Raw genomic sequence first — 14,256 nt, 5'->3', positions numbered from 1 at the left:
AAAACGACTTCTGTTCAATATCAATTACATTAATTTTGTAATATACAGTATACTTTCACAATAATAAACTATTTCTTCGTGTAAAGATTTGTTCAATTGAAAATCTTACAGAATTCATTTGAAAATCATTGCCCTCGATAAACGTAGGTCAAAGCTGTCAACTTTGTTGTTTTAATACAGTATAAAGATAAATCTTTCAAAATGTGCTGAAAATACTCCGAAATATTTCAAAAAATGTCCTCGGCAACAACAATGAACAAGATGCAACTGGGTTGTGAAAATTTGTGAATTCTTTTTTTTCTTTTAAATATAAAGACAGAAAAAAATTGTGAATTGCAATTAATTACTATATACTCTGTACAAAAATTAAAGTGTTTTTTTTTTTTGTTTGTTTGTTTGTTTTTTTTTTGTTTTTTGTTTTGTTTTGTTTTTTTTTTTTGTAAAAACTAAAGAGTTTTATAGGAACATATATACCAAGTATATACAAATAGAGGGCAATTTATTTAACTGATTTATTAAAAACCATTCTACCTACTAGTGTTTATTTTCATTTTTTTTTTTAAACATCAATCCAAATTTCAAATGAAATATATTAATTTTGTCTTTTTTAAATTATAATATGAAATAGAATTTTCGATTAAATTATGAATAACTGTCTAATTTTTGGTTTCATATTGTGATCAATCGAGTGGCTTGCGTGATATTTTGCAGAATTACACCGCATAAAATTATCACACTAGACAGTTGATTGTTCATCGCCATGAAAAAATCTTAGAGTTATTCCTTATGTGTACATGTACATGATCTTGATGCAAATCCATGTGCTACTGTAAGTCCCGCTTCTGTCTTAATTTGTCCCGCCCCGTGCTTGATGTTTTAAAACGTGCCTATCGATGAACCGGTAGATTTATGTAGAATTAAAGTATTTTTATGTTCCCCAAACGAAGTTTGGGAACATATTGTTTTTACTTTTTCTGAATTTTTTCTTTGTTCTCCGGTACTTTTTTGTCCGCGAGTGTTCTCGTAAACTACTCATCCGATCTAGGTGAAACCTTTTTAGGGTCACTAGGTATGTTATGTAGATGTGCGGAACGAAGGTCATTTTGCGCGCACGTGCGTGCATGTGCGCGCACGTGTAACACGTGAAATGACCAATATAATAGATTTAGTCATAACTTTTTAAATATTAGATGAAATGCTTTGAAACTCATAATATAAGGATATAATAGTAGTATAGACATGATGACATGGTCAAAATAGCAAGATCTCACGCGCATGCAGGTGCCCTTCGCTGCGTTTGGCTGAAACTAAAAGTCTAAATATCTATTTTGTTTTCTGACAAAATCCTTTGAAATTTTGAACATAGTCTTACATTATGAAGATCTACAGCATGATATATAAGAATAATCATGAACGCACGCACATGCACGTGTGCTGCAATCTGATTGGCTAAAACTTTAAATGCCTACAACTTTCTTGGTTCTCAATAATACAGGGTGAAATTTCAAATATGAATAGATGTAATGATTGCCTACATTATACTACTATCAAAAGTAAATGCATGGACGTGCATGCACATGCGACCGCACACAATGTATTAAAAGACAGTATACTTGAGTGTTTGATGTTCATGCAGAATTAAGAAGTAACATACTGAAGCATGCAGATCTTTTTACCCTTGACCTTGAAACTTAGGTCAAGGTCACTGGTAACCTGAATAAAATGTTGATATTAGCTATTTACCAAAATCACCTTGACCTATGAACTTGAAATCGACCTTAACCTTTGTCCTTGACCCAAGGGTAAAAAGAAACATGAAGTACATGTACATGTATCTAGAAACACCTTTCAGAGTTTATTTCGGTTGACAGGTTAGAAGTTAAAGAGGTGGTGGTTTTTAATGACCTTGACCTTTCATCCAAATGTCACAATCAATCTTAAGTTCTTGGAATAAGATACAAGATTCAACTCGAACGTTAAATAGGTTAAGAATAAAAATAACACACCCCCCCCCACCCACACACCCAAACAAATCAAAATAATGGCAACGTAGAGAATCACTGTTAAACTCACATAACACCTCGGACCCACATAAAATTTCAGGAAAACTGCAGAAAAGAGCTCGAGGAAAGTGTATTAAAATATTTCATTTGAGTTTCCAAAGTATATAGAAATTATTAATTTATACAGAAAAAATTACAAATCCTGTCGTGTTTAAAATTAAAGTGCAGATGACCAAAGTTGGCATATAAGCCTTTTATAGCCTATTTATTCAGAATGTCGTTAATAGCATTCAATTCTACTGATTTGAAATAATATTTTAATACCAAGCATCCTTTGTTTAATTTACCTTTGAAATTTATTTGAATTTTTTTTAGAATTACGCAATCCCCAGAAATAGCGATTTTCGGTATATTAAAAATCAATATACATGTACGCTCCTTCGTAAAATAATCAGATATTTGCATTCATGAAAAAAATATTAATAAGAAGGTGTTAAACAATATAGGTCACATTAGCTGACACGAATGTCTTTTTAAACATCTCTTGTAAAACCCAGAGAGTAGCCCCCTATGCATTGGAAAAAATGAATAGTTCCGGTCAAAAAACCTTTATATATTTATTTACAAAGTATATAAAATTTACCAGGCACAGGTATCAGAGTTGTCAAAATGGCCTGAGAGGAAATATTTAAAAAATTCTGAACAGAAAGGAAAATCCCTTTTCCATGTATGGAACTACTATTGAATATAACCAACCCCGAGCCCGATCTTAAAAACACGGTAGTAGAAAATTAGAATTTTGCTGTTTTATTAATTTTTTTACTTTTAACTTCTTTTCTTGAAGCCAAATGATATGAAAACACTCAAGTAGGTGAAAAGGCTTCATATTGTTATCTGAATTAAAATCAAAATTGTAATCTGAACAATTAGTCTCCTTATTATGTTCCCCAAACGAAGTTTGGGAACATATTGTTTTTACTTTTTCTGAATTTTTTCTTTGTTCTCCGGTACTTTTTTGTCCGCGAGTGTTCTCGTAAACTACTCATCCGATCTAGGTGAAACCTTTTTAGGGTCACTAGGTATGTTATGTAGATGTGCGGAACGAAGGTCATTTTGCGCGCACGTGCGTGCATGTGCGCGCACGTGTAACACGTGAAATGACCAATATAATAGATTTAGTCATAACTTTTTAAATATTAGATGAAATGCTTTGAAACTCATAATATAAGGATATAATAGTAGTATAGACATGATGACATGGTCAAAATAGCAAGATCTCACGCGCATGCAGGTGCCCTTCGCTGCGTTTGGCTGAAACTAAAAGTCTAAATATCTATTTTGTTTTCTGACAAAATCCTTTGAAATTTTGAACATAGTCTTACATTATGAAGATCTACAGCATGATATATAAGAATAATCATGAACGCACGCACATGCACGTGTGCTGCAATCTGATTGGCTAAAACTTTAAATGCCTACAACTTTCTTGGTTCTCAATAATACAAGGTGAAATTTCAAATATGAATAGATATAATGATTGCCTACATTATACTACTATCAAAAGTAAATGCATGGACGTGCATGCACATGCGACCGCACACAATGTATTAAAAGACAGTATACTTGAGTGTTTGATGTTCATGCAGAATTAAGAAGTAACATACTGAAGCATGCAGATCTTTTTACCCTTGACCTTGAAACTTAGGTCAAGGTCACTGGTAACCTGAATAAAATGTTGATATTAGCTATTTACCAAAATCACCTTGACCTATGAACTTGAAATCGACCTTAACCTTTGTCCTTGACCCAAGGGTAAAAAGAAACATGAAGTACATGTACATGTATCTAGAAACACCTTTCAGAGTTTATTTCGGTTGACAGGTTAGAAGTTAAAGAGGTGGTGGTTTTTAATGACCTTGACCTTTCATCCAAATGTCACAATCAATCTTAAGTTCTTGGAATAAGATACAAGATTCAACTCGAACGTTAAATAGGTTAAGAATAAAAATACCCCCCACCCCCATCCCCCCACCCCCCACACACACACAAACAAATCAAAATAATGGCAACGTAGAGAATCACTGTTAAACTCAAATAACACCTCGGACCCACATAAAATTTCAGGAAAACTGCAGAAAAGAGCTCGAGGAAAGTGTATTAAAATATTGAATTTGAGTTTCCAAAGCATATAGAAATTATTAATTTATACAGAAAAAATTACAAATCCTGTCGTGTTTAAAATTAAAGTGCAGATGACCAAAGTTGGCATATAAGCCTTTTATAGCCTATTTATTCAGATGTCGTTAATAGCATTCAATTCTACTGATTTGAAATAATATTTTAATACCAAGCATCCTTTGTTTAATTTACCTTTGAAATTTATTTGAATTTTTTTTAGAATTACGCAATCCCCAGAAATAGCGATTTTCGTTATATTAAAAATCAATATACATGTACGCTCTTTCGTAAAATAATCAGATATTTGCATTCATGAAAAAAATATTAATAAGAAGGTGTTAAACAATATAGGTCACATTAGCTGACACGAATGTCTTTTTAAACATCTCTTGTAAAACCCAGAGAGTAGCCCCCTATGCATTGGAAAAAATGAATAGTTCCGGTCAAAAAACCTTTATATATTTATTTACAAAGTATATAAAATTTACCAGGCACAGGTATCAGAGTTGTCAAAATGGCCTGAGAGGAAATATTTAAAAAATTCTGAACAGAAAGGAAAATCCCTTTTCCATGTATGGAACTACTATTGAATATAACCAACCCCGAGCCCGATCTTAAAAACACGGTAGTAGAAAATTAGAATTTTGCTGTTTTATTAATTTTTTTTCTTTTAACTTCTTTTCTTGAAGCCAAATGATATGAAAACACTCAAGTAGGTGAAAAGGCTTCATATTGTTATCTGAATTAAAATCAAAATTGTAATCTGAACAATTAGTCTCCTTATTATGTTCCCCAAACGAAGTTTGGGAACATATTGTTTTTACTTTTTCTGAATTTTTTCTTTGTTCTCCGGTACTTTTTTGTCCGCGAGTGTTCTCGTAAACTACTCATCCGATCTAGGTGAAACCTTTTTAGGGTCACTAGGTATGTTATGTAGATGTGCGGAACGAAGGTCATTTTGCGCGCACGTGCGTGCATGTGCGCGCACGTGTAACACGTGAAATGACCAATATGATAGATTTAGTCATAACTTTTTAAATATTAGATGAAATGCTTTGAAACTCATAATATAAGGATATAATAGTAGTATAGACATGATGACATGGTCAAAATAGCAAGATCTCACGCGCATGCAGGTGCCCTTCGCTGCGTTTGGCTGAAACTAAAAGTCTAAATATCTATTTTGTTTTCTGACAAAATCCTTTGAAATTTTGAACATAGTCTTACATTATGAAGATCTACAGCATGATATATAAGAATAATCATGAACGCACGCACATGCACGTGTGCTGCAATTTGATTGGCTAAAACTTTAAATGCCTACAACTTTCTTGGTTCTCAATAATACAAGGTGAAATTTCAAATATGAATAGATATAATGATTGCCTACATTATACTACTATCAAAAGTAAATGCATGGACGTGCATGCACATGCGACCGCACACAATGTATTAAAAGACAGTATACTTGAGTGTTTGATGTTCATGCAGAATTAAGAAGTAACATACTGAAGCATGCAGATCTTTTTACCCTTGACCTTGAAACTTAGGTCAAGGTCACTGGTAACCTGAATAAAATGTTGATATTAGCTATTTACCAAAATCACCTTGACCTATGAACTTGAAATCGACCTTAACCTTTGTCCTTGACCCAAGGGTAAAAAGAAACATGAAGTACATGTACATGTATCTAGAAACACCTTTCAGAGTTTCAGAGTTCCGGTCAAAAAACCTTTATATATTTATTTACAAAGTATATAAAATTTACCAGGCACAGGTTTCAGAGTTGTCAAAATGGCCTGAGAGGAAATATTTAAAAAATTCTGAACAGAAAGGAAAATCCCTTTTCCATGTATGGAACTACTATTGAATAAGTTCATTTTGATTGGTTAGGAATTGGCGTGATACCCTTAATCGAATTTAACCCTGCCTTGTCGTCGGAATAAAACCAACTTTGAGCCCGAGGTTAAAATAAGTAGAGAAATAAAATGTGAATCGATATTAATTAAAAATATGACATATGCTTGAAAAATGGTAAATTTATATATGTATTTTGTTCTTTGATTCGCGGGATAGAAAGATATGTTAATCGCTTAATCAACATGCCATAGTCATCTTGCATATGCATGTACTTGTACGTGTGCACGCATGCAAAACGTTAAACAATATATCGTTGATAGTTGATATCATTGTAACTTTTATATTCTTAAATGAAATCCTGGGATACTTAGCATATTTATAAAAGGTCTTAGAGGAATAAGGCACGATAAGGGACATGGGGGGCGTTTGGGGAACATCTGTAACGGTCCCCGTTACAATTAGCACTAGTTACTATTTGTAATTCTATCTCGGACAAAGACATTGGAAATATAGATAGTAAATCATCAACTAGAAGTACTGTGAACACTGAGCTCACTAAATGATACCCCCCCCCCCCCCATAGTATGCATTATAATGGCAAAACACGAAATAAGTGTTAAACTAAAATATATATTAGGAGGTGCAAAATGGCATGATTTATAATAAATAATTATAATAAGTGAAAGTACTTCATTAACTTTTATTCAGTGGTATACGAGGAGTTGCGGGTTAGAGATGGGTACCCTTCAATATTATAGAAAGAATGGCGTTGCCCTTGTTTTGTAATCTAAATCAAGGAAAATCCGAAATATGTAACCGACCAAAAAGTAAAATAGGACCAGAGGTGTACAATCTTATGGCACTATGTAACAAAAAATCTGTGAAGTTTCATTAAAATTCATTCAGTGGTATAAGAGGAGATGGGGATAAGCGGTGGGTATAATAGAAGGAGGGACGGACATCCCGATCACTATATATATACCCCCCCCCCCGACTTTTCAAGCAGGGTATAATAATTATGCATGTAAATGCCTTGTTGTTTTCAATCATATAATACAGAAATTTTCCGTCAGGGGGTAAAAATTAAATAGGAAATTTGATATTTATACAATCAGTTAAATGCGACTAGTTCGCAATATTTCTTGACTGGCATAGTTTTTTTTTTTTTGAAAATGACAGAATTTTACGAGGTGGCATGTAAAATATTTGTTATGCGATGAAGTGTGTAGAATCCTCACCTTATAGCGTTTTTTTAATATCATTGTTTTTGTTCTCTTATTTGTTTATCACGGGAATTATTTTACCAATAAATTATAAAAATAAAATCATTTCAATTACATTATTCAAGCAGGTTGGGTACCTAACCAATAAATGATATTATTATAATTTCAATAATAAAACGAGTAAAAAATTGATAATAGCACAGACGTCTGGTTTTTATCGTCAAAAAAATATTTAGTTGAGGATGGGATTTTTTCCGGATTTTTTTTTTTTGGACCATAAAAACTTGATCATGTGGTAATAGAACCGTGCGGCGTTCATTGCTTTGATACTACATGTATATAAGACACGTATTGTACATGTTTTGATGACTTACATGTATGCTATGTATACGACTTAAATCTGCAGATATTCAAAGCTCTAATAATACTATTAAACTTTTTTAATATATTCCTGGAAATAAAAAGGTACACCTAAAACAGTAGAGATCTCTTTACATTACATGCATACGATATTCTGTTCCTTAAATGAATTCGATTTTTCATTGAAGTTTCATTTCTACATCCATAAACTGATTAAATATAAGATCTCTATCTCTCTCTCATCAAATTAAGACTCGAATGTAAACTTGATCTATCTTTTTTAATTTTGAATAATTTTATTTCAAAAGGTAGTTTTTGTCTGTGATCACTATAATATTAATTGGAAGAAACAACAACAAAGAGTTAAACATTTTTTTGTTGAAAAAATAATTTTAAAATTAAAGTCATTTGAATATTTTCATATCAAAAGGAGTAGAACGCATGTAACAGATTTTTTTTAAATCAAAAGATTAGGTTCAATGTTGCATCTATTTCTTATTCTACAATTCTTTTTTTAAAGAATCTTAAGTTTCCAAAGTGTTAAAAAAATCCTTCTAAATGTTTTTCAACTACTTAGTAGAACGTTTGAACTGCTGATAAATAAGATTTTTAAAAAGTTTTTTAAATATATATTTCGGGAGCAAATTTCTATGAAGATGGTCAGTTAAAATGAAGAAAATAAATAAATGCCCCTCTCTGGTACCCCTTTAAAAAGTATTTCGATTATCAGAGTTATCTCTCCTGTTTTTATTTATAATTCTGAAAACAATTTCGCGTCTGTCACTTGCTCATTATTTTGCAAGATTCGGGAATCTTATGAGAATACTTTTAATCTCTGTTGTAAGAAATTTGTTCAGTTTCAAAATTGTTTTAGCATTAAAGCACTTTACAACAAAAAATATGGAAGATGCGCCGATGATTCTATGTTTACATGTATCATGTTTACAAATGTTGAGAATGCTGGAGCGGATCTCATACACTGATACAGGAAAACAATTTTCTTTCCAGAATTTTGATTAAATGCCCCTGCCTAACACCTAACTTTAATTTTGTCTATACTAGTATAGAAAAATTTGCATTTATTCATCCGTATTATGTAGAATTTGTCTAAGCTTCAATATATATACATATAGGAAATGAATAGATCAGACACGTACGTATATATAGCTAGATGTAGTAAAGAAACTGGTCTCAAATAAAATTCTAAATACACCTACATCTAAATTAATACCAGCGGACCAGAAGATCCAAAGTAAAAAATCCTAATTAAATATATAAAATAAATGAAATTAAATTAAATTATTCTATAACGGTAACGCACAATGTTAAAAAACCACGATAAAGTCTAGACGTGTCAAAACGTAAAACACGTGTAAAAAAAAAAAATCTGCGACGACGCTCGCCGTCTGCAGCGTCACGTCTTTATGACGTTATTTCTCTGTTCTAGAAAAATTGCCATAAGGTAGCATCCACAAGTCATTTTTTATATTTGATATTTACCAAATGTCTTATATACTGTCTTAAAGCATATGGAGAGTAGAAAAAGAAAATATAACATTTTGATTTTCTAGTCATAAGTTGTTACTAAAAATAGACTACTAAAAAGTAGTGCTTGCACTTTTTTGTGTGACCATTTTGTTTTTCAAAGTAGATGGTTTTGAATGAACAGCAAATACTTTGAAAAATTAGATCCTAAATCAAAATAATATGTTTGTTTGTAAAAGACACTTTAATATGACAAATTTAATTATTTTATTGATCGTTTCACTTCCTCTACCACAATGCATCACAAGTAAAAATGCGTATTACTGCGCCAACGTTAACACTTACAAAAATGACGTCAACATTTTTAACTCTAAAAAGGATTAGGATGAAGGGAAAAATAAATTATCAAATAAATGCACTTTAGCTGAATTCTTTTTTGTGTGTGCAATAGAAGTTTAAAACATAATTCTTAAATCTTTGACAATTTCTCTGTACTCTTGCATATAATGTTTAAAAGTACATGTTTTAAACGTATGGTATCTACTGGTAATCTCCGGCACTTTACAGTTATAAAAGCAGTTGAAATACAAAAGATTAATCTTTTCCTGTAATAGCGTTTAGATTATATAAAAACAATCAAATAGATTATATAAAAACAATCAAATAACAGAGGCAATGAATGTAAAAAAAATGTAGTAATTTGATTTTCATGGTTAATTTAAACAGATTTCAGAACTTTTAATAGATTTGACAAAAGTTCCTTATGTGTCAATATTTGTCTTTTTCCATCATGACTCTTTCTAGAAAATGAGAACAGTTTTTGTTCAAGAACATTCTGCTTTAAAACATTTTTACGGTACCGGAGCTGGGCTTTCAAAGCATTGACTTTGTCTGATGTGCGTACATACTCCTTTATTCTCAATTTACACTCGCGGGCTGATTTCCATAAACCATAGAAAATAATGTCATCACTCTGTTTTTCCAGTTGCACTTGTTTTCTTCTCTTTTTTTCAGCTCTTTTTCGGAACTCTTCTTCTTGTTTCTCCTCTCTCTGTCGTTGAATTTCTCCTTTTCTTTTTGAGAATAAATCTCTTTCAGTAGAAACGGATTTTCTAGCTTCCGAAATAAGGTCTTCCATATCCTCATTGTTTCTTATTATCCACGTGGATGTCTTGTTCATTAGGAAAAGTGTATAAGCCTCAAGAGCTAGAGCTGATATATTAGGTTTAGCTCTTAAAATTTTATCCATGTACGCGAACAGTCGCTCGGAATAAGAATTATTTTGTCCACACTCTTGGTAGCCAGTGAGAGCTCCTCAGTAAAAGTTTCATATTTACCATCTGGCAAGTGGTCTTTATAGACATGCAGTACTACTTTCCGGATCGCTGGTAACAGGACACGTAGAATGATTTCCACATCAGTATCATAATTAGACTCTTTGGTCAGGAATTCAAAAACTCTGTCGCCATTAAAGTCTATTCCTGTTAAAGCTGGAAAGGTTCCCTTTATAAAATCAGCTAGATTTTCAGTTACATCCGCCAAATAAGTTGATAGATGGAGATAATTTTGTGTCATGTCTTCAATTGATGTATCCTTGTTCTCGAGAATATTCCAAAGGGGTGTTGTAATCATCTTTGAAATCAATCCCAGGGCTTTCAGTCCGGCAACATAAAAAGAAACTTTAAGATCTGAGAGAACAGACTTCAGAAGTCTTTTATTTTCAATATCTGATTTCTCCAGAAAATCAGTCATGTGAGGATGTAGAAAGTATAGGCATGCAGCATTTTGAAATAAAATGTTGAATCTGTGGCCCTTAAATGGTTGCAGAGGAAGTGAGATCATTCTGTTTTCAGTAAGAAATGGCTGCATGTATGTTCGGAAGGTCCCATAACACCCACACTTTTCATCACCTCTTCTTGCAAAAGCCTTGCATGCACTTATTATTAAGCGAAAACAACCTGATTCATCAATTTTAGAGAAATTCTCATCAAAAATTGGTGGGTTTCCATCGAAATTCACCTTTTCTGCTTCACATAATCCCTTCTGGGCCGCATTCGCCATATGTACCAGGCCATGAACACCGCAGAAGAAATTGTTTAGTCTGCTAACTGTTTCTTTTTCAACATCATCCAATGCGTGGTAATCTTCCCGTATCTGTGGTAGCAGCTCTTCTCTGTAACTTTCTAATAGCTCATTAAACTTTAATTCTGTAGCGGCACGATCACTCATCGTATTTTGGATATTGCAAATAACTTTGTTTCCAATATTCTTCTGGGTTTCCTCGTTGTTGTCAGAAATATCCTGTAAAATTTCTTTAAATGTGTCCAGTGTGTTTTGTGCTGATTTTGTGGCCATTTCACGAAGTCCTAATGCAAAAATAATTACCTTCTTCATCACGAACAGAAAACCCACCATATTTAATGCCAAACTTCGATGTCTCATCAGTGTGCAAGGTGGTGTTGATTTTTTCTGACAGTTCTTCTTGTAGTTGTTTTTTGGCTAGACAGAGTCTTTGGATATTCATATTAACAACTGTCGATGGGGATGGTAGTCGGTCAGGTTCTTTTCCTGCTAACTTCAAACAGGTTTCTATGGTTGGTCCTAAATCAAAATATGAACGTTTATTTAAAATGTACATTTACTTTATGTAGGTGAATACATCAAGTAAACAACTCAAAATTTAAAAAAAAAAAAAAAAAAAAAAAAAAAAACTTACCAATTTTAGTTGATGGGACATTGTGTTCGAGAAGAGAGTACACACACAAATGAAGTTCTGGAGTGAATGCTTTCTCTTTCTTGCCAAATAGATTGATGACTTTGTTGTCAGTCAAATCATGCAGCTGCTCCACAAGATAGGAGATTTCATCATCCTTTTCCTTAAGGGTATGCTGAAGATCATTGACAGTGATTCTGAGTTGGTCATTTTCAGCTTGTAGCTCATTTAGAAGTGCTTGGTAGTCTTCTTTAGATGTGTCATCTGATGTTTCCAATTTTGTACACTTAGTTTTCCAGTAGTCCTCTCTCCGTTTAGTGCGTTTGACAGCTTGATTTGATGATTTCAGTTTCTCATGTAGCACTCTATTTTGCTTTATTACATCTTCTGATTTAATGTTAAGTGTCTGCATGTGAGATATTGTTTCAGTCAATTCAGACTTTAGTGCTATTTTCTCCTTAGTCAGATTCTGGTTTTCCATGAACACTGAGTTTGAAATGGACATTGCAGTAGAAAAGGCATCACCGCTAGAACTGATCAGATATGTAGCTTCGGGCATTTTGGGAGTCACTGTATTTGATACTTTAGGTGGAGCAAATTCTGTTTCTAGGAACTCTGTAAGCTTTCTGCTACCTTCAGATTTAGATTTGTTTTTTCTGATTTTTTCATATTCTGACCACAGTCGCCTAATAGCCACTCTAATTGATGTCGGATTAAAGTTATCAGAATGTGACACAATCCATTGGGCAGTTTCGGATACGCCATGTGCTCTTTTAAAGTTAATGACATCAGAATTTAAAATCCTGGGAGTAGTGCAGGACATCTTATGGTCAGCTTGTTGAATAATAATAGCGATGAGACAAATTTTCCACCAAGTTCTAAAAAATATTCACATTATTTTTAGGGATTTCAAAATATTTATTTTTCTTAGCAGAATTTCGATTGCATTATTCGAAGGATAGTCGAGTATTCAGACCATTTTTTTTATTTAAATCTCATCGATAGCGTATTTATAAATCAAAAACCCTTTTCGTAAATTTATGTAAAAAATGACATCAAATGCCTATACTAAATAATTTTTACTTTAAAATGTATCTTCTTCCGTATTTAAAGTTTTTACAACAACTATATTTACCAAGACCTCCACAGCATACCCCCCCCCCCAAAAAAAAAATTCTTTGGTGCACTTTAAACGACCAGTCTAAAGTGCCCTCTCCCAATATTTTTTTCAATACTCCAATTTTTAAAAAAGGATATTGATGTATTTTTTTTAAAAAATATTTTTTATAATAAGATGTGTATGTAGTATTTACTTTATTTCTCTAATTAACAAAAATGACATTAGAATTTTAAGGATTTCTTCAAAGTGCTAAGACGACTTTCATGTTCCTGCTCATATTCTTCAGTTATTATTTTTAGGAATCCAAAAATACATTCAATGAACCACTGTTAACATTTTTTTTTTTGCAAGAAAGAAAAGGTGAAATAACTTTCATAATTTATTAATGGTGAGTTTTTTTTCCTTTTGAAAAGTTCCACTTCCATGAGTACATTGTACCTTAATTTTTCTTGGCATTATAAGCTACTTGAACTCTGAAATATTAAATATTTCATTTAACTGCGTATTTATTATTTATTTGAACATGTTTAAAATTTACCTGTTAACTCTCTTTTTTCAATAGTGCATAAGTCAGTGTAATTTATCAAACCACGTACCATTTTTTTTTTTTTTTATCATGTTCCTTTTTGTTGAATTTATGATTTAAATTATTTTTTCTTTCTGTTTTAAAATATTTTTTTATAAAATCATTAAAGCATTTTATCTTTTAAATTCCTATGTCAAAAAACTTCTGGTAATACACTCTATTATTGTATTTGCGTGATACAAAATCATTGAAGAGGCGACAATATCAGTTAAAAGAATTTAATACGGCATAATTTAATAATAAAAAAAAATCCCCATGGGGCACCCCATATTCAAGCTATGAAGAGTTGTTCCCCGTAAGATATCCATGGATACTGTAAACAAACACAGTAGGCCTAACCCAAGCTAGCGATTTCGTCAGTTTCGATGACGGCGTCAGTTTCTTTAATGAATTTTAAAACATGTGTGGGGTTATTCTAAAAGCGCTCCTTAGCGCGGGGGTTTATTAAGATACCATGCATATTAATTTGAAGAGGATTAAATTCTGAATCGATCTAATGTTGTTACACATATGCAACCTGTTCTAGAATAGGGTGAAAATTTTGTCTAAAAACTACTTACTTTATGCAGTCTTCTATCATGGTAATATTTGCATCTGTAATGGGTTATTTGGTATCATTTTGTTCTGTAACTTCTCCAGCGTCTGTTTTTATAAAAGAAAAGTCTCATGCACCTTTGTTGTCCTGGAAACAGCGGAATGAAAAAGCGCGACAATTACTACCTACTATA

General features: G+C 32.3%; 1 pseudogene; it reads right to left on the bottom strand.

Annotated features, from left to right (window-relative positions):
• Nucleotides 1-9,827: 9,827 nt before the first annotated feature.
• LOC134271338 (uncharacterized) lies at nucleotides 9,828-12,781 on the bottom strand (annotated as a pseudogene).
• Between the last annotated feature and the right edge of the window lie 1,475 nt (nucleotides 12,782-14,256).

The sequence above is a fragment of the Saccostrea cucullata genome, unplaced genomic scaffold, assembly GCF_032062105.1.
Source record: "Saccostrea cucullata isolate Sc308-1 unplaced genomic scaffold, CSIRO_AGI_Scuc_v1 ctg7714, whole genome shotgun sequence".
NCBI classification, from domain to species: Eukaryota; Metazoa; Mollusca; class Bivalvia; order Ostreida; family Ostreidae; genus Saccostrea; species Saccostrea cuccullata.
Note: the sequence above shows the minus strand (reverse complement) of the source record. Positions and strands in the feature narration are given on the sequence as shown.